This window comes from Lepidochelys olivacea, assembly GCF_965140295.1.
Source record: "Lepidochelys olivacea isolate rLepOli2 genome assembly, chromosome: 1".
In the NCBI taxonomy this organism is placed as follows: domain Eukaryota; kingdom Metazoa; phylum Chordata; order Testudines; family Cheloniidae; genus Lepidochelys; species Lepidochelys olivacea.
This window is the reverse complement of record NC_140411.1, coordinates 311,418,863-311,441,018: the sequence shown is the minus strand read 5'-3', so window position 1 is coordinate 311,441,018 and position 22,156 is coordinate 311,418,863. Positions and strand designations below refer to the sequence as shown.

The 22,156-nt window shown below is 39.8% G+C and overlaps 1 protein-coding gene across 7 annotated transcripts in view; it reads left to right on the top strand.

The window, feature by feature from the left end:
* Positions 1 to 22,156, top strand: part of CADPS2 (calcium dependent secretion activator 2) — a 584,713-nt gene that overhangs the window by 198,303 nt on the left and 364,254 nt on the right. The gene's annotated exons all lie outside the window — the stretch shown is intronic.

The window sequence follows — 22,156 nt, the reverse complement described above, 5'->3', positions numbered from 1 at the left end:
TTTCCTCCACCCTCTGAAGCAGTATTAAGGGGATAAACTCCAAGGAAACCAAACAGTGTTGTTTCCCCTTCTCACTTTCAGAGATAATCCTGAATGCCCGATTTCCCTACTCCCCTGCACAGGGTGCAGCAGGACAGATCAATGCAGAAAAGATCAGGCCCTAGGTGTGCCAATTCCTCACCTCGTGTCCGGTCTGAAACATCCAAATAAGTTCCTAAAAGAGGCTTATCTTCAAAGCATTATCACTTTACCATCCTCAGACAATGCTTATGCTTCATATGGATGAGAGCCTTTTTCTTTTCCTAATTTTGATCATTATCATTTGATTTTCCAGGGTCTCTCTCCATGTAGTAGTAGTGGCTTTAAGGAAGAGGGAAATTCACTTATCTTTTCCTAGACAACTTTTCTGTCAGGGCTTTCAGAGAGAAAGCTGAAGCAAACACAGCGATATGGATCCTGCAGTATCTTTGATTCAGAACAAATAAAGACAACATAGTGCTAGGGGAGTTGATCATAGGCTTGGACTGAGGATGGGTACTATCAGATACGAGGTGTCATCTCAGAAGGATGTTAACAGAAGATGAAAATGGCCATAATGGAAAACAAATGGAGTCACAGAAACAAAAATCTAAGTCTTATAGGAGCTTATTGGGAATTTTGGTCTCAGGCACAGGCAAGCTTCAATGATCCAGAGTTCCTTTGATAGCTGTGCACTAACTCTGAGTATTCCCTCCACATCTCTTTCTATCTCATCTGTTGGCAGATGACTATCTCTAATTTGTATATTCTTTCCTCCCACAACTGGTGAAAGCAGTGAATCAGATTTATTTATTGATTTGATTGATTTAAAGGGATTTTCCTGATTCAGTTCAGGGAACATCTACCAGAAAGAGAGCACTGGCATCCACCAGCCAGAACAACTCTGTTCATTCATTCTTTCATGTGTGTTTGTTCAGAATGGCATTCCTCACAATTATTGTCCTGCTTTTAAAAAAGTAATTTTGTTTCTAGAATATTTGCCCAGAAGCTGTATCTTTAAATTTAAACTAAATGTAAATGATTATTTCATTTCAACTAAATATGAACTCCCTCCTTCTGTGTAAGGCTTTGTTATTTAGATATGGTTTGTTTTTTCACTCTGTGAAATCTGAAAACAACTTAGTTAATGAAACATTTGCATGTTGAAAAAGTATAATAAATTGGAAGTTTAACTAAAGATAAACTGTCCTCTTGAATTTTAAGGTTCTTACCTAATTAAGTGACAGCCAGATACAATTATTTGGGGTAAATTATCAGTGTGACATTCAACGTGCTTTTGCATACTGAATACAGTGTTCGTTAACATTTATTGCCCTAATTACATAGATTCACTTTGCTTTCAACACTCAAGAGGAAATCTAATCAATAATTAACGCTTACTGAGAGAAACATTTTACATAATATTTTGAAAATGAAATATTAATTCTTTTGAGGCAAGCCCTCAAATTTGTGTTCACTTTATAACTGAAGTCACTGTGGAACAATCAAGTGATGGTTATCTGTCTTTATGTTACAGAAAGAGTTCATTTGTAAAATTCCAGCTGGGAGAATTCCTGAAAGAGTTAATGTTATAGGACAAAAAAAACCCAACCTTGTTCGGTGGGAGTTTGCATGTATGCAAGTCCCTGGTCATGGAGTGTCTTTGGATATGCTATAATTGTTTTATAGAGTCTTATAAATACCTAAGATAATTGTCTTTACAATGGACTCCTTTCTCCAAAGGTGTCACTTGTCACAGACTCCCATCTATTCTTCTAGAGTGAAATGGATGGCGAAAAACCGATCACTTTAAAATTCCGTGGCATTCCATTATTCTTCCCCGGCTATGACAGTGAGCCCTAGTGCCTCAATAGTCAGTTTCTTTCTTAGCATTGATGCAGTAGAAGCTGCCAGATGCTGAGGTGTTGCTGTGTGAAAAAATGAAATCACTTGCTTTTTCATTCTTTGCTAGTATTTGGCTGTTGGATTTATGAGTGTGACTAGTCTATATTAGGAGCAATGTAAGGGTTTTTTATTTGACTTACAAAACAATGAGTTCTGTGGTAAGCTCAAAGAGGATAAGAATGGCTGGAAGTTATACAATAATAAATAATATTTGGGGCTGATGCTGTTTTTCTTTCCCGTTTTTCGTGTAGTAGCAAGAGCCATGGTCTTTCCTGGTTTCTGCTTCTTCACTGGGAAAAACAAAGCCTAGCCGAATCTATCCTTTTCGTAGCACTTGGTTGTAGAAATTCATGCCTTTCTATTTTGTATTTCTGAACTGTAGGGGAGGTAGAATGAGATTTTGGTCAAGTTGATGTTTAAATCCTCTTTCCATCTGGCAAATGATTTTATCTCTGTCTCTAAATTGGACAGTATACTCCCACAGTTCTGGGGAAACAGACCAGTGAGAAGAGTGGGGGAAGAGCCTAGTACTTATGGGAGTATTTGGATGGTATCAGGTTTTGAATTCTGTCTGAGAAAGCACTTATAGCAACTCTTCCATATATTCAGCAGGTTTCTTCAGTTGATCTGTTTGCTACTGAAATCTTATGTGTTTTTATTAAAAAATGCAAGTTACTTTAGTTGTGGTTTCTTGAACATTTCTTTTCCATTTCCATATTTTTTTTTCTGAGTGTTCCATATGTTTGATTTTTTCATATTGATTCCATATGTTTGATCCTTTGCAGGTGACACCAACATTCCCATCTGTAGTTTCTCCTAGTGGTATTTTGTTGACGAGAGAAATGTTTCTTCCTGTACGTCTGTCATCTGTATGGTACCTGGGTGCTACTTTTTTGATCTATTGTTGCCCAGTAGTTCCTCAAGGAATATAGTGATGGTTCATAGCAGACTGATTTAGTTTGAAGCAAGTTCTCAGCCTGCATCTTAGCTGTCAAGTAGTCTCCTAAACCTCAGTGTTGACAAAGTAGTGTGGCTTTTGTTTTCTTCATGGTAACCATTTTTCATTTTGGCCTTAGTAGGTATCTTTCATCAGGAACCACCAGTACTGTACTTTAGATCTTTTATGTAAATTCTCTTAACATTTTTCTGCAAAATCTCACGTCTAAGACTTAAGACTTGTAATATAATTAGCCAAAATGCCTTTCGGTTAAATTTTTCTAATGGGCACTTGATATCTGTTCAGGGATAAAATATTAGGTAGCAAACTTTGAACAAATCAATGTGTTCAGTCATCCTCTCATTTACCATTTAGTAATCTCAGAAATCTTAACATTTTGGGTTTGGGCTTGATTCTTTAGTATTTTGTTTCTCTTTTACCCAAATATTTAATTTTTCCTTTATGGCAAGGTCAGTGATGTTTGTTTTATACTTCTATTTTTTTCCTCTTTTTTTCTTTTCTTTTTCAGTTCCTATATCTCTCCTTTTGCTAATAAATATACTCTTTACCTGTTTATTGTAATGGAGAAATTATTTTTGTTTTTAGCAGATTTCTATCAGTACACACCCACTTTGTTCAACCATTCATTATTGCTCCCTTACCGTCCCTAATCGGAAGATTTTAACTTTAAAAGATGAATCTGTCTTTTGAAATGCATTTCACGTGGGAGCACTCCTGTACCAGCTGTAAAATATATTCACTGGATGTTTCTTCAGTGTTGCCAACTATCACAATGTTATTGGAAGTCTCAGGGTAACTGGTGGTTTTTTTCCTGAAAGCCCCAGCTCCTGGATTCATGGTAGTATATGAGAATCTTAGTTTTCATGTTTAATAAATGTAAATTTGTAGCCCTCATAGTTGAGAGAAAAGTTTGAAAATGCAAAAAGCTGAAAGTAAATAAAAGGAACCCAACTTTTTTATTTTATTTTTTTTATACTCCCATGCGTTGTTGGGGCCTGACTTGTGATTTTTGAATATTTGGGATTGGCAATGCTGGTAAATATGGGCTTTCTCTGTTACTATAGTATTTGCATTTTACTTGTGTAAAGCGTGTGTGTGGCTGTATCTGGAACTGATCTTAACTCCGTCAGTACCTGAATAAGCTTATACAAGGTATGTTCAGATAAGTAGAACATGTACACTATGGCATATATTATAGGGGCTGATATTTTGTACTCTACATCTGAGTCCCAGAGTTACTGGCACAGGACATATGGGTAATTCATCCTTGTATGCACGCTACGCAAAATGTCGGGCACTAAAAAGCCCTGATATTTTAGTGTCCATTGGCCATCCAAGTTTCCATTGCTCTCTTCCCCTCTCCCTTTTGCCCTAAGCCTTTGTCCCCCAGTCTTTCTCCTGGCCAGGTGGACAGAAGCAACATACTTCAGCATCTTCCCTTTGGGACACTAAAACTTAGGCAGGGGTTAGGCTTTGGCTTTTGATCTGTACTATCATTTTTCAGAAGTAGAGTGAGCTCAGGAGACAAAAGGATGAGAGGTTGGAAGCTCACTGGTTGTCGTGCTATTCAGCCCATACTGGCAGGTTTCCCTTGCTCTGTTTGCAGCTCATGCCCACTTTCAAATGTGGGTTTTGGAGTTGTGTCTTAACAGTGGCTTCTTTAAATCTGTGCACACTGTGTTTCATCAAGGAGGATAGCCTGCTTTGCAGGTGACAGGTTTTGCAGCCGTTATTCACACAGACAGGGCAATAATTTAAGCTCCATTCTTCTAATAGCCTAATTTGTCTTTTCTTCTCTTCTGCTCCCAGGACAATTTCTGATTGGTTGTTCTTTGGTCAGATCTGCCTATGAAGAAGAGCTATGAATCTGTGCTGTGCCAGTGGAATACGGAACCCAGAAAGGAATTAGCATTGCAAATGTTTCCTTTCTCATGGTTTTGAGAACTTGGCATTTACCAGGAAAACCAGGATTTTTAAAAATATATCGTATACCTTTTATTTTATGGAGATCATCATCATTTGGAAGGAATTTCTCTTCACAACATTTGAATTAGACAAATAGGAAGATGGCCTTGATACATGCTAGTTTTGAATGCATAATATATCAGCAAAAATGCAAGTGAAAGATAAAAGTAGAGTGTTTTATAGGTGACAAAGTGAACAATGCAGATTTTACAATAAAACACAATTTAAAATGCATCCATTTCATGCATTTATAGCATGGACTTGTGGTAATGGAATGGCCTGTGCAGCTAGATAACTCGTTGGGTTACTTAGTCTTTTATTTTCTTTCAAATTTTCCTTGTTAACTATACAGCTTCAAAATCCATCCTCTATCATCATCATCCTTTGGCGGAGAATCTGCAAGCATTAGAGTGCTTTATCTAATAATTTAAGATGTTGTTTGTCACAGTCTTTACTCCCAGAAACTTTGCTCATCACTCACTATAACACAGATTGAAATTTTTAATGGATAGCCAAGTTTTTTTGGCATGTCTTGAGCTCAAAGCAAGGGGATGATGGGCGCTCATAGGCAACGTCTTCATTGTAGAGTTAGTCCAGGTGATTTGCACTTGGGTTAGCCTAGCTGGGGTGTGAGCAACTACACTGCAAAGCCTGCACGAGTTGCTGTATCCATGTGTGTTGCTAGGACTTCTGGGGGCATGTCCCATGGTTCTTTGTGGTGCAGTGAGCTGAGCCACTCTGATTCTTTCCTAGTGAATTTTGGGAGAATTTACCACCAACCTGGGAGAAAGTGAAACCCAGGCTGTAACCTACTCCCCCAACTGTGCCAGCGAGCCTGGTTTGAAAGCACCACTTAACTCAGGTGAGATGTGTTTGTGTGTGGACAGAAAGGGAGTTAGCGGCAAGATCCAAATAAGTATCTGGGTGAGATCTACAGTGAAGACATAATCTAAGTCACTTTGGCTGTAATTCAAACAATCTCACGTTTCTCCCATCTATGTAAGCCCAGGCATTGGCAATGTGCCATAATTACTTAATGTTTATACAGTTCTTTGCAACAGGAAAAGCACTAGAAAAGTGTTATGTATTATTATTAAGAGATGTCATTAGTGAACTGGCTTGAAACATGTAGTATAAAAAGATTTCAGACACTGTTCCCTCTCATTTTTTCCATGCATGTGCGGAATGAATTTTGTTATGTGCACCAATATGGAGGTGATGTATGACACATCACCTCCATATTGGTGCACATAATAAAATTCATGTGGCGGGGGTAGTGCTGAGGGGTCTGGAGTGTTGGAGGGGCTCAGGGCTGGGGCAGAGGGTTGGGGTGTGGGTGGGTGAGAGCTCCAGCTGGGGGTGAGGGCTCTGGGGTGGGGCTAGGTATGAGGGGCTTGGGGTACAGGCTGCTACAGGGCTACGATGGGTAGGGAGGATTCCCCACAGCAGCACCTGGACTGGTGGGGAGGGGCACCTCTCCCCCGGCTGCAGCAGGTCTGGGGCTGGGTTGGGGCCAAGGGAGGAGCGCCTGTCCTCTAGCTGTGGCAGGTCTGCAGCTGGTTGGGGCCGGGGGAGGGGTGCCTCTCCCCTGGCCATGGCAGGTCCAGGGCTGGGCTGCGGCCGGCAGGGAGAGGCGCCTCTCACCGCCACAGCCTGAGCCCTATGCGGTGCTTAATCCGTGGAGTTTAGAGAGAACTTAGATTTCAGATATAGGTAGGGTAGAAAAAGGGCAAACTAATTAACAAAAAATTATTTTAAAAAAAATTTCAATTAATTTTTTTGAAAAGCTTTCCACCAGGTCTAGCATATAGTAGGGTACAATTCATCACTAACATCCCTTTGCTTTGCACCAGTTTATAGGTGCTTTGAATCACTGGAGTGGCAAAAAGCAGCCTGAACTTATGGATAGATCTGCCCCATAGCATTTACATTATACTATTTATAAGACCAAACATGGAAAAACAGGAAAGACCCCAAAATCACATTTCTGCAAAGCTAATTAGTAGACTGGCCATGTGACTTTAGCCCAAGAAGAAAGTGAAAATATGCTTCATCAAATGAAATCTTTAGACCTCTGAGTGTCAAGAGGTCACAGCAGGACCAGCCCTAAACCAAATGGTGCCCCAGGCAAGGAACATTTTCGGTGTCTCTCCCCGCCCCCCCTTTGTTAAACTTTTGAATACTTTATTTTTTATTGCATTTATAGCCCATTTCACAACTTTGATGCATGATTTGCATGCATGATTTATCCATGTCATATAAGATGATAAATTTACACATTGGAATCTGTAAATCTGTATTTATTCATGCCATATATAAGCAAATAAAAAATTTCTCTAAGGTTATAGAAACTTTTTAATTTTAAAAGGTACTAATTTTGAAAGGTACTAACCATCAAGAAATTGAACTCTGCACCAACATTTGGTGGGCTAGTATTAAATAGAGTTACAGTAGGTGACAACATTAGAATGTTTGTTAACCCTAATCCTTTAATTCAAAAGGTCGCTTTTCTTGCCTTTGCCCTCGGGAACTGAAGCACAGCATCAGAGAGATCCAATGACTGACCATTGGTATTTTCAAGTGATAAAATAGCAATTGATGTCAGTTTCTTGTTGGCCATCGTTGATCGAAGATATGTTTTAATAAGCCTGAGCTTCGAATAGCTGCGCCCATCTCTCACAACTGTGACTGGCAGCATGAGCGGAGTCATCAAAGCTATCCATGCATTAGGAAAAGTGGCCTTCATCTCTACATCATGAATGAATTGGAGAACTTGGACTGGAAAGGGCTTCCGATGTGGCAAAATGTAATGGATGTTGTCGATTTTGACATAGAGGTCTTTGTCATTGACGTCTAAACATTCGCCATGTGTCAGCGTCTGGTGAAGGTCCGTTCAATTGTTCGTGAGTGTTTTCCTGTCCACCGACAGCTTACTAAGGTCATACAACCCCCCGCCCCAGATCTTTTAATCGTACTTCATTTGTCCAAATCTTTCTTTGATGGGCACTCTAGCAGTGTCAACAAGCGAGCAAAAAACCCCTCCCTCTTGAATTTTTCTTCCGAGCTTCCTATCACCTCATCTCTGCCCTTGTAACCAAACTGTCTCTTTTTCTGATGAATCAAGTTTTATTGAAGACAAGCTCAGCTCCTAAGTTTCGCCATTTCTTTGGCAGCAGTGATGGCATCTTCAAATCCGTTGTCTCTGTAGACCTCAATGAAATCAAGCAGCTTCTCATCAAAGTAGGAGTGGTCATGATGTTCATTGAATTAATTGGAAATGCCTTGCTTACAACATTTACTTGGAACAGAATATCGTGCCAAAATACACGATTGAGACCAGAAATTTGAAGTCGGTAATCTGGTTTGCTAGACTTGGCGCCTCATGTCAAATTCCAACATCTGCTTTATTTGAGTGCTCCAGTTCCATCAGGGTGTCGTAAACCTCAGTCATGTGGTACCTCACTGGCCTTACACTGTCAATTTGGCTCTCCTAGCAAGTGTCACTTGGCGGCTTCACAATCAGATTTGTAACATAGTCAGTGAGGATCTTCCACCTGATAGTTGATGCTGAAAACAGGATGTGTATCCTTAGCAGTACTCTGAAGAGAGAGACTGAATCTAAAGATGATGATGATGCATCTGACACAACCAGGTTGAGGGAATGGCATCCACAAGACATGAAGAAAGCTGTTGGATTCAATGCAATGTGTAGATGCCACTGTTTCTTCCCTTCATGTTTGCGCTATTGTTGTAGCCTTGGCCGCGGCAGTCCCAAAGCTTTATTTCATTCTCATTCAAAACACTCATAAACAGTTCTGTTAGGCCTTTTCTAGTTGAGTCATCCATAGACCTGAAAGAGATAAAGTGTTTCTGTACTTGAATACAGTCATCCTCGTCATCAATAAATCTTACTGTAAATAAATTCTTTTCACTGTGACTCGTGTCAGGAGTACAGCCTATTATTACGGTGTAGTACTTTGCTTTGCCGAACCGCATCAATATTTTATCAAGTGCTTTCCTTTCTGTAAGGTCAATCAATTTGTTTTGAATTGTTTTGCTGCAGTAATGATCCACAGTTTCTTTACGGACTACTCGATGTTGGTGCTCATGCATGACATCATCGTATTTCCCAAAGAACTCTACCAAATCGAGAAAATTACCATTATGTTCAGTGAACAACTTATCCGACGTGCCCCAGAAAGCCAAATTATTTGTTGCAAGGAAGAAGGTAATTGAGATCAGATGTTCAAGCATGTTCCTCTATGCTTGAACATCTGATCTATACATCTTGTATATATCTTGTCTGTGCATTTATTCAGCTTGAGCCTGGACTTGACCTCCATCCATTTGGAGTAGGCCATGTTGGTTAAGAGCATCAGCTAAATTATGTCAGCAATTGTACCAGAAAGCGCAAACAACATTTGGCATTCTTGTAAAATATTTTGCAATGAAAACAGAACACTTTGCCAGCTGATTTTGAGTAAACTAGTCAATGCCGATTCAGTTTCTCATCACTCTCGAGCACTCTTTCGCAGTGTGACTTTGAGAAGTGTCACTTCTGCTCATTTACAGGAAATGAAATATCCTTGATTTTGCCTGGCCCGTTCAAAATTTTATAATCAATATTGGCAGAGTTTAGAATCACTGGCCATAAAGTGGGATCTGATGTATAGATTTGTGGTGTGCAGTTTTTCTCACTGCTGTTTCGGTCATAATGTGAGGCTGATTCTTCTTTATCATTTCTCTCCTTTTCATGTAAACCAGATTTTTCTTTATTATCACTCTCCTTTGCGCCACCAGGAGAACTGGATGATTCTCGATTACTTTCCTCACATTTCCATTCTTTATCTTCAGGTAAATCTGCTAATTTGCAATTTTAAGCCTGGCAAAAGAAGTAACAGTATTTCTTTTACATTGTTGCATAGATAGGTGTTTGATAGATATCTCTGGTGTCTCATGAAATATGTCCTTTATTAGTCACTACTTACACTCCTCAAGTCTTAAAACACAAGTATACTTTCACAATTACAATAAAACAAGGTTCACAATATCGCAGCTGGGCTCTCACTTCACTTCAGTTTGTTCTTCTATCTTGCCAACTGATTGGTAATGCCCCACCCTTTATATATCCATGAGAGCATGGCTGATCACATAGTAGGACAACATTTGAGGAAAATATAGGTCTCAGAAACTCTGGAAGGTTCTAGAAGATTCTACAAAGGTCCAGAACATTTTAGGAGGTTAGTGAAAAATGAATCCAAATACAGAATACATGAAACATTTTTTCTTTAAACGTCCTTTTGTCGGTAACAACAAAAACAGCACTGTGAGCCTGACACCGTGCAAGCACAGCACCACCAGTGGGTCACATGGGTTGCCTGCCCCTAAATCAGGCCTGAGGTCACAATATCTGGTAGCTAATAAGGAGAAAACATCGACCATTGTGATGTTTTCTATTTATACCCTCAAACCCCCTCCCTTCATTTCTCTAGATTAAAGATTAAAAAAATCATAATAAGGTGACCCTCTGGTTAACTCTTCTGATTAGTTAGTTTAGAATTATCTCCTCTTGGTGCCAGGACAGAAGAAGTTATATCACTTAATTACATTAGAGGTCTTTTAATTCCTTTTAGGGTTTAAGTATTCGGTGGTTCATTTGTGGCTGCAAATTTATTTGTTCTTCAATATATTCAGCATTAGTTATCACTTCGTTTCAGTTTAAGCATTTTGTCTGAACTTTTCACTCACTCCAGTCATTTTTTGGACGCAAACCATAGCCTTTTTATTCCAGTTTTAACTTTAGATATGCAGACTGAAGGTATCCAGAAAAAATAGAATAAAAATATCAAAATGACAAAAACAAAACAAAAAAAAACAGAAAAACCTATACTGCCACATTATTTCTGAGCCATTCCCTGTAGTTATATAATTTGCTAGTTTTATGTCAAATGAGTATTAATCTAATGAGCTGGTCAGCCTTTACAGCACTAGCAGATTATATATATTTAATTGATATTATAACTTTACCTAGAAAGACAAGAGAAATGTCAGGCACTGGAATTTCAAGTGTTACATTAAAAATATATGTACCAAACCCCAGAAAAATAATGAAAATCCTTTTTTAAAGATTTAAACCTTGTGTAGTATTTCAGGTATCATCCATTCACTCATGTACAAATACATCTACAAAACACATCCTGTTTGCTGACCAAGAAGAAAAGAAAGGTAGCAGCTGAACAAATCAGAAGTCAGCTTTGTATTGATTACTGCTGGGCTTTTGCTGCCTTTTAGACCCTCTCTTGAGCTGTTTGATAAATGCAGTAAAGGTAAATAAATATAGTACCAGGTGTGTCTGTAGGGAGAACCTTATTGAATGGTTATTACAAGTATCTCATTAATTTACTACTTTCAGTAATACTATATTGTGTTTATTTAGATAGGGGATATTTCAGGTGTTGAATAGCATTGTAGATCTTTAGATGACAAATCTTTTACAAAATCATCCCGTGCTCATTCTGTTAAAGAGAGTATCCTGTGACAGAATTATTCCCTGCTGATGTTGGTTTGTTGACCATATATAAATATAGCCTTTCTCAATATACTTTTTCAAAATGAGGAAATAAGTGCTTATAAAAGTGAGAGACTGATGTCTTTGGTGCCTCATTTAAGGTGGCGACAGGTGCTATGCAGTTCTAGCTATCTGTCTGACAATGGAATGCAACACTTACTTGGTGGGGTCAGTTATCTCATCAGTTGTATACATGCGCCTTCCACTGACTACAGTGGGAGTGGTATATACACAACTGATGGGAAGAGTTGATCCCCTACTATCTCAATTCCATGCCTTTCTTGAGCAGAGACTGTCATTTTTGTGACAAGTGGCACAGTAGTTTAGTCATGTGGACAAATGACGACTATGATGAAAAACAAATTTTGTCAGTGGCAGAGTGTTCACTAATTTTTGGACTTAAGGTTGTAGAACAAAGCCTTACCTATACTAGTAGCGTGAGGTATACATGCTGGGAAGTATGGCGTTTACCATTGTTTCAGAGCCTGCTGTTTCAGACTAGCTTTGAAAACTATTCACACATTTAAAAACAGATTGCCAATATTAGTAGGGCAAGATTTGGATTCCTCCTTTTTTTTTGTATGATGCAAGACCTAAGTAATCTATGGGCAGAAGATCTGCATTTAAGAATACATTAATCAGAGAACAGAAAGATAGTGTGCCAGTATGCCAGCATTTATGAACAGTCCTGTGAAAACAAACCAATAAATACATGTGATAGAGGAAAAATCATTTAAGTGTGAAAGAAAATAGATTTCAATGTTAAGCTTCATTGTAATGGTTTAATTTTCCAACCTTCTCTTTTTATTGGATTTTTCCATCCAAAACCTGTTAGTTCCCAAGTTTTGAAAAGATCTTCATAATAGCAATAAATTATAGACCTGAAAAATACAACTGAAAGAAACATTGGAGACTTACAATTCAATATCTGACCACTTATGATTCTCTGGTTTCCTCCCCTCTATCCCTAAACAGACCACAGTGAGTGAATAAATATTTAAAATATTTGTTTCCAGTTCACAGTGTACATTTTTCATGTGAATCCCACATTGCATAATTAACATTTTCTGTGCATATGTGTCCATGTAAATGGAGAACTCAGTGCCTGGACTTTTACCTTGTATAAAATCTGGGGAAAATAATGCAACTTCCCCCAAAAGATTTGGGATATGTTATGTGGTCCAATATGGAATTCTTCTACAAACTGTTTGCTCGGATTACCAGATTGGGACGAGGGAAACAATTGTTTGAGTTATGAGTCCTTGACTTTCTGGAACTTCATACAGCAGAAAAAGTATTTTAAATTCAGCTCAGGAAACAAAAGAAAAATGGAACCGCATGATTATGTCTAAAATGTTGGATTTGAGGGGCAACAACAGTGTCATGGACAGCACATGACAGAAAGGATCTTTTGCATAAATGAGTGAAAATTCATTTTCACTATTCAATTAAAGGGGAATGCCAGGGTCTGCTTAAATCCAAACAGGGAAATTGAAACAACTGATGCCATTCTCTCCTGTGCAAGGCTAGGGTAAGTAGCAAAGTAGTATGATGGAGCAAAGTAGTATTCCTTCCAGTCACTAGATCAGTGCTTCTCAAACTATCTGATGTGGGGGACCGGCAATTTTTTTTTTCCAATGTGCGCGCAGACCAGCAGCCGATGGCTTGCGGACCGGCAACGGTCCGCAGACCACTACTTTGAGTAGCACTGCTCTAGATGACAAAATTCAACTGCAAAATACAGGAAGACCAGGCTTTAACTCACACCAAGGCAATCTTCTTATGAATTGTTAGTTTTCAAATGTTTGGTTTGGCCACTGAAATGAAAAACTGGAAATCTACTTGGAAGATCCTGCTAATGCAGAATGCAGCTACCTATCTGTGTAATGAATTTGGCATGAATAATATTTGTATTGCGTCTGAGTCTGCTTAATAGTCCTGTTTACTTTGAAGTGTGATTCAGGATGTTGATGGCCTCTAAATCCTTTAGTAAATTGGAGCATAATTGTTTGAGAGAGCACCGATGCCACGGCTGTTAAGATCACTTTGGAGATTTTCTTCATTTCCAAAGCTTGAACAGTATATAGGTACAGGTCTTTCTCAGTAGAGTGGTTCTAGCTTTGGAATTGAAACTATCAAGCCTACATCTAGTACGTGGTGTAAAGGCCTTTTGGTTTTAGTGTCTGAATTTTTTTTTCCAGTTTTGTGCTCACTAATTAGTGTTTTAATCTCTCACCAAAGCACTTACCTGCCATGGGAGTTGTCATTATAGAATTAGTAAAATAAATGTGTTCTTGTGGATTTTGGTTGACATTTTCTTTCTTTTTAAACATTTTTCTGCAGGTTAATATTAATTCAATATGCTGACTTCTGCAGTCTTAATTGTATTTTTATGAGATATGGTTGAATAATATAGGCAAGTCGAGGACTTCTAAGATACTTTCAGGGCCCAGAAATTCTCACCATGGCAGGTTCCTGCATGCATACTTTTAAGCCAGGGTACAAGAGCATTCAGAGTTGCATACAGAACTTGGGCCTATGGATTAAGAGGGTCTAAGGGATGCTTTGAGTAAGAAATAAGATTTCATGTTTTGAAGCTTGAAATGTAGTGTTCTGGGGTAAGTCAGCTTAAAGATTCCAGACACAGCTTCTGAGAACTTTCTTTTTGGCACATGTTGAATATAAGGATTATATAACTCAGGCCAGTACAGTGCATGTAGTTGTTGACTAGTCTTGTTGTGTAGCTGCATGAATACTTGTCCTCAACAGGGTATTGGATATATGGTGTGAAATTTTCACCCCTGCTTCATATAGGTAAAGAGACCAGAGTGGCATAAAAGGGCCCCAGGAGAATTTCCCTGGCTGTCTCCTGAGGATCTCTGGCACAAGTGGCAGGCCAAGGGCATGGGTCGGGAACAAAAGGGGGTGGGACCACATCAGGTAGCACTGCAGAGGTTTTGGATAGCCCTGCTGCCTGTAGGCTGCAGGGCACAGCTTGCTGTAATTTAGCACCAAAAGGCTGCCAAAGTACACTAAAGACTACTCTGGCCACCAGAGCAGCCCAGAATCAGGAGAGCACAAATGTGGCTTACAGACAGCTTAGCACCACCTGCCCCCGACTGGCAAAATCTGTGCTGCACCTCACAAAATGTCACCCATAATATGGAAGAAAAAGGAAGAGGAACACTTGGTGGTTGTGATATACAAAACAGAAATGTATCCCTATAATTTCCAAAGCAGAAAATATTATTTCTGTATATGTACAGGTCCCAGTATTGTACCTCACTGTGGCTGCAAACCCTCCCGCACTCCACTGGTGGTGTGGGGTGGTGAGCCAGTGGCTCTGCCTCTGTTTCCCTCTTAATCTTGTCTTCTTCTGCTCCACCCGTCCTTCAACAGCTTCTGAGTTCAGGTGACAGCCCTCCAGTGATGTCATGTAATAGTCCCACCTCTTCGGGGTACCGAAAGTCCAAAATCAACACAAAGAAACAAACTTTTCTATGCCCTCAGAGAGGTCCTGGGTAGGCAGCATTGTTTCTCAGTTCCTGGCCCCAGCAACTTTTCTCTCCTACATTGAGAGTTCCAAGTCTTCTCTCCATCCCACCGTGCAACAAATGATCTGGGCTCTCCCATTTTAGCTCCTCCCTGGATGTTGGGTACCTGATTCAGGGGAGGGAATGATTTGGCCCCCCACAGGCCATTAACTTGCTCCTGATTTGTGAGGTTTGTACGCCCCATCACATGCCTATTTTGTATAATTTAAAAATCATGCCTTTACAGTATTGGCCTTCTTTAAAGGTGATCTACAAAGCACTTTCAATGTTGTTCACTTTTTCAGCTTATGAAATTCATGATCTATGAAAAAAGAAAAGGAGTACTTGTGGCACCTTAGAGACTAACCAATTTATTTGCGCATAAGCTTTCGTGAGCTACAGCTCACTTTATCGGATGCATACTGTGGAAAGTTTAGAAGATCTTATTATATACACACAAAGCATGAAAAATACCTCCTCCCACCCCACTCTCCTGCTGGTAATAGCTTATCTAAAGTGATCGCTCTCCTTACAATGTGTATGATAATCAAGTTGGGCCATTTCCAGCACAAATCCAGGTTTTCTCACCCCCCCCCCCACACACACAAACTCACTCTCCTGCTGGTAATAGCTTATCCAAAGTGACCACTCTCCTTACATTGTGTATGATAATCAAGGTGGGCCATTTCCAGCACAAATCCAGGGTTTAACAAGAATGTCTGGGGGGGGTAGGAAAAAACAAGGGGAAATAGGCTACCTTGCATAATGACTAAGCCACTCCCAGTCTCTCTTCAAGCTTAAGTTAATTGTATCCAATTTGCAAATGAATTCCAATTCAGCAGTTTCTCGCTGGAGTCTGGATTTGAAGTTTTTTTGTTGTAAAATAGCGACTTTCATGTCTGGAATCGCGTGACCAGAGAGATTGAAGTATTCTCCGACTGGTTTATGAATGTTATAATTCTTGACATCTGATTTGTGTCCATTTACTCTTTTACGTAGAGACTGTCCAGTTTGACCAATGTACATGGCAGAGGGGCATTGCTGGCATATATCACATTGGTGGATGTGCAGGTGAACGAGCCTCTGATAGTGTGGCTGATGTTATTAGGCCCTGTGATGGTGTCCCCTGAATAGATATGTGGGCACAGTTGGCAACGGGCTTTGTTGCAAGGATAGGTTCCTGGGTTAGTGGTTCTGTTGTGTGGTATGTGGTTGCTGGTGAGTATTTGCTTCAGGTAGGGGGGCTGTCTGTAGGCAAGGACTGGCCTGTCTCCCAAGATTTGTGAGAGTGTTGGGTCATCCTTCAGGATAGGTTGTAGATCCTTAATAATGCGTTGGAGGGGTTTTAGTTGGGGGCTGAAGGTGATGGCTAGTGGCGTTCTGTTATTTTCTTTGTTAGTTCTGTCCTGTAGTAGGTGACTTCTGGGAAATCTTCTAGTTCTATCAATCTGTTTCTTCACTTCCGCAGGTGGGTATTGTAGTTGTAAGAATGCTTGATAGAGATCTTGTAGGTGTCTGTCTCTGTCTGAGGGGTTGGAGCAAATGCGGTTGTATCGCAGAGCTTGGCTGTAGACGATGGATCATGTGGTGTGGTCAGGGTGAAAGCTGAAGGCATGTAGGTAGGAATAGTGGTCAGTAGGTTTCCGTTATAGTGTGGTGTTTATGTGACCATCGTTTATTAGCACGGTAGTGTCCAGGAAGTGGATCTCTTGTGTGGACTGGACCTTACCTTCTTTTTTTCCCCCATAGATTCATTTTTGTCAGAATGCCTCTTTTCATGATTTTAAAATAGTGCTTGTAAGCCCCCTTCCTGACAACATGAGTGAGAGATTTAAGATTTAAACTATGCATCTAGCTTGATATTAGTTGTAGGCTTGGCAGAATTTTTATTTTTTATGACTTGATGGATAATAGTGATATTTATTTTTAAGCATTAGACAAAAGAAAAGTTTTAAAAGTTATTAGGACTTAAAATGTACATGCTAACATGTTAGAATATTTCATAAAAGCTTTGCAGGTCACCTTTATAATACACTTTTTATTTTTTAGCTGCAGACAGATTGAAGTGAAAGTACTATAGTTTACTTTAGAGCATCCTTCAGAGGGCCCTGAAGTTGTCTTTTGACCTAGGATTTCCTGTAAATGATGTATATTTTATTCTTCATCCAGAAGATATATAATTTTAAGGAAAAGATCCTGGTTATTTTTTTTTTTGCAAAGTTTGGAGATTGTCTGTATGTGTGAAAGATCTTTCCTCATCCTCTTGTGTTTGTTTCAATACTACCAGTTGCACAATGTTTTTATTTGCCAAATCCAGCATATTTTCTGCACTTTGTGTAGGTTGGTTGGGAGAGGGGGTTGATTGGGTGGCATGGGAAAAGGAAGAATTAAGAACTGATTATGTACACAGAATTCCCTTTGAAATAATGGGAATTCTGTGTGTAGAGCTTGCAGGATCAGGATCCAGATCCTCAGGGTCCTGAGGGATCAGGGCCTAATTTTCACTGATGTCACCTTTGAGGATTTGGGCCTAGGCCATTAGGATGCAGTGCTATTGGAGCCATATATTGCTACTATAGGAAATACTGATCCTGCAAAGTGCAAAGCTCCTTCTACGAGGTGTCGTACCCCTGAAACTTGTGATGGAGACCATGAGAGTGCAGGGCCTTTAGAAACTTGCAGGAGGATCTCTGCACCTTCCAGGATGAGGTCCATTATTAAGTGTAAAAATCTATAATAGTGCAAAGATTTCAAATTCAAGTCAGAATGTAAAGGTTTTAGGGCTTGATCCCTGATGCTGAGCACTGCATCCCCATTCCCACAAAGCACTGACACATGTCGGAATGAGCACTCAGGCTCCATAGCAGCATTGAAATAAGTAAATTCTTAGAAAAAGAAATAAAATATTAAAGCAAAATACTTCATTTGGATATCATTTTATGCATCTGAAAATTGTAAATTTTATCATAATTTTAATCCAGAATTTAATCTGTAAGAAGGCAAAAACAAAAACAACCCCTCAAACAAACAAAGCAAGCCCAACAACCCCACTGTTAACACCTTTGAAGAACTAGACTCCTATTTTGATAAATAAAATTAGGAATTATGTACTTTACATATTAATTTGGGGTTAAATGAGAAGGAATTGTCTGATAAGACGTTGAAGAGTGATTTTTTCCCACTGTAACACTCCCATCTATCTGAAACAAAAGACTGATAAGAGTTTTTTAAAAAGAGTTTAATAGAAACCAGTTGAAGTATTTGGGAAAACTACACAGACTGGCCTTTATATAAACCTTTATTCTGCTTGTTTTGCATGTGCAAATAATTTGAGGGTGAAACCAATACTCTGTCCCCAGAGATGAGCTTTTACTGATGCCTCCTCCAGAAGTGCTCTTGATTAGGCGTTGGCATTTTGTGTTTTCTGGCTTATTTGAGAGTTGCCGATCCTTCTACAGTACATACTTAGCTGCTAAGTACTCCTGGCTCCTAAGCTTGAGAAATTCTAGGAAGATTGACAGTCTTTTCTGGGGTCAACGCACAACATTAGTAGTGTACTGCTCTTAGGCTGTGACACTGCAAAGAGTTATGAACGTGCTTAACTTTACAGTTGAAGTCAATGGGACTGCTTGGTGTGTGTAAAGTTAAGCACATGCATAAATCTTGGCAGAATCAGGGCCTCACAGACCTAGTGTTGCCGGGAACAGGTATCTTTTTCTGAGTACTCCTACCTTTGGTGACCAGGAAAGGGGACAGTATGGAAAACCTGTATCTACATATTCCATGCCTACCATGTTTCTAAATGCTACATACTCACAGGACAGCCGTGAATCTGACCTTGGGCTTTTTCATTACCCTCTCATTCCCAGGAGCAGTGCTGGACTCCATTTGTTGCTGGTAGAATGGAGGAATCAACCTTTCCCCCTCTCTAACATCATAAGAAGGCTTCTAAACTATTCTGCTGTGACTAGGACGGCCATTGAGCACATGCGCAGAATACCAGACATTCCGGACTTATGGGAGCGATGTTACACCACTCCTCCCTGCGTGATCCTGCCGCCACCATCATGACCTTGCATGAGGTCATGCTGGTGGGGACAGAGTGGTGCTGTCTTCAATATGGTGTCCTCCATCCCATGCAGTGTGATGCTCGACAAAACCATGTCCAGTTTTACATTCATACTGGACAGGGGACAAACCTTGAGGAAACAGAACTGTCCAGCTTAAAACGGAACACATGACCTGCCAAACTGTGACCTTTATTGCACCACAGTGGCTGACAACTTTTCCATGGTTGTATGCAATGATGTTGTAGCCATGACGGTTCCAGGATATTAGAGAGACAAGGTGGGTGACATAATATCTTTTATTGGATCAATTTCTGTTGGTGAGAGAGACAAGCTTTCGAGCCACACAGAGCTCAAGAAAACATGAAGAAGAGCTGTGTGTGGCTCGAAAGCTTGTCTCTCTCACCAAAAGAAGTTGATACAATAAAAGATACTACCTCAGTCACCATATGTCTCTAATTTTTCCCCTTGGCTATCAGACTGAAATGCCATAGTGGGAACCGTTGGCTACCTCAGGTAGGCACCTCTCAGCGGTATATAGCAGGATCCCGACTAGACAGCATGGGAAGAAATGATTATTGGGGAATATTATGTGGCCCAGGAGCTGTCAGCCATTCAAAGAACATAGAAGCAAGTAATAGTGCTTTTTGATTGATGTGACAGAAATGAAAATGGACCCCAAAACTGCAGATGTGTTTAAAATACTTAGAATTCAGTCATTAATTTAGAATACATTTAAAGCTGCACATTTGTTATTTCACATTAACATGGAATTAAAAAGTTACAAGAAACTAATTTAACATCAATGAAATGCTCAGGGGGAAGAGCAAACTTTAATAATTATGGATGTGAAGAACTATAATTTTTGTCAGGTCAATATTCCCATTTGTATATAATTAAAATGTTTTAATTTCTTCTATGAATGATATTTGACATACTGTGTGTGTATAGGAAATCAAATGAACATCATGGAATTTAGTACATTATCTCTTCTGCTTTAAGTTGTTCTTGCACTTTAGCCATATTTTTCACATTGTGCCATTTCCCTTTTGTGTCAAAATGCATGAACATATGTTAGGGTCCTTTAGGTAATAGAACAGTAAACAAAGGATATTTACAATCAGAACTGCAAATCATGCTGTCTTTGGATTTCAACCTTTAAAAACATGGGTGCTCATTCTGTAGACCTATGCTCCCTTTCTGTATTGTTTATGTACATAAACAAATAGGTAGTAAACTGATCAAGATGTTATGCTATTGATCTGACCTGTGGTTCTTACTCAGATAAACTCACATTGAAGCCAGTTTTGCCTAAGTAAGGGCTATTACAGCAGCATCTGCTTAATCAGAATGACCTCCATAAGTAGGTGGTCTTATCTGCCACTTAGGCAGAATTCCCAGTTATTGGAGGATGTAATTTCAATAGTAATGCTATCTATGGAGCTGAAGATGCAGAAACATAGACATTGCCATACTGAATCAGGATAGCCATCCATCTAATCTGGTATCCTGTCACTGACATTAGTTAGTACTAAATGCTTCAAAGGAAGGTCCAAGTAAAACCTGCAGTAGCCAGTTATTGTTTCTCCTAACTAGTCCCCTGCCCAATCAGCCCCAGTCTCCTCCTTGCTCCCAGTCCCAGTGTCCTGCAAAGCAAGTCTCAGTATTCCCTGCACTCCACTTCCCAGTTCCAGGTTCCCTCTCCCTTGATAGGTTCCTTGTTCCAATCTACTTACCCTGCCCCTCCTTTGCAGGTGTGACTCTTGTCCCCTCTGCATTTGAATCAGGCAGCTTCCTTCTCCACTCAGCTTGGGTCCAGCAGCAAGTCACAGAGTGCAGAAGAGCCTCCCTGTTCTTTGTTCAGGGACCCAGACCTTGCATGACCCTCATCAGCCCAAAGCTGCAATTGCAGGGAAAGTGCTGGTCAGCCTCAGGTTGGCGCATGCCCAGTGAAGACAATCTTAGGGAATTTAGCTACTAAAAATGACCATGTGTGAACTGAGATTATATTTCAAAGGTTTATAACTTGGCTTAATAATGTGGATAATCACATGGACAGCAAAAGACCTCCCTGCTCCAAAGCATGGAGCAATAGAGCTGTTCAAGGAAAAGATCATAAAAAAAAAAAATTAACACGGGCAAACAATATATTTTTCCTTAACTTCTTTCTTGGCAGTAACTGAACTGTTTGGGCTGAAATTTTTGGAAAAAAATTCAGTCTGAGACAGACAGCTGGCATAGAAAATGTCACCCCAAATTGTTCAACTTTGGCAAAGTTATAAACAACTGAAAAGAGGGTCTAATAATGGGAAGTGTTGGGTAACCTTAATAATCAGTGCTATCAGCCCTGTCTATAATAATAATAAAAATACCTTTGCTCTTTTAAGAGATGGGAGAGAGAGGAAAATATATTGAAGAAAATGGAGTGAAAAGCTTAGACTGGAGAGAGACAAGCAATTGGCAAAAATAATTGACTGGCAGAAAGGATTTGTTGATGAGCATGTGAATAAAACTAGGAGGTCTGTTGAGAATGTCCAGGGGGGCATAACAGCATGTAGTAGAGAGGAGCTGGTAGCGAGAAAGCAAGGAGCAACTAAAGAATGTTTTGTCCCCAGATCGTACATACTTTGTGGTGGGCTTTGTAATCTGCATTGTCCAAGGAGCACAATGGTCTTAGCAGTTCATAGATGGAGATGTGGTCTCTAATGTAGCTTGGACCTGATCCATTAATTGTTTTAAGATTTTGGACCTAATCTTCAAACTGGCTATTATAACATCATTTGGCGAGACAGTAAGATATCATGGGTCTTGCTCTCTATATATGTTGATGATACCTGTCTGCATCTCTCATTCTCCTCTGATGCAATCACTGCCATGATGAGATGCCACAATGCTTACAAGAGATCAGCTTTTTGAATGAAGAGCAGCTGGCTCAAACTCAGCCCTGCCAAAACAAAAATGATCCTGGTTGGCCAGGGAGATGCTTTGAAGAACTAGCTGGGAAGCTGTCACTGTATCTAAAACTGAATGTGAAAACAACAGAAATACTCCCGCTGATGTAAAATGTGGCTACTTGTCTCCTCCATGGTTTAGGCTGCCATGAGCACATCACAGACAAGGCTCTACTCCCTCCAGTCATTCC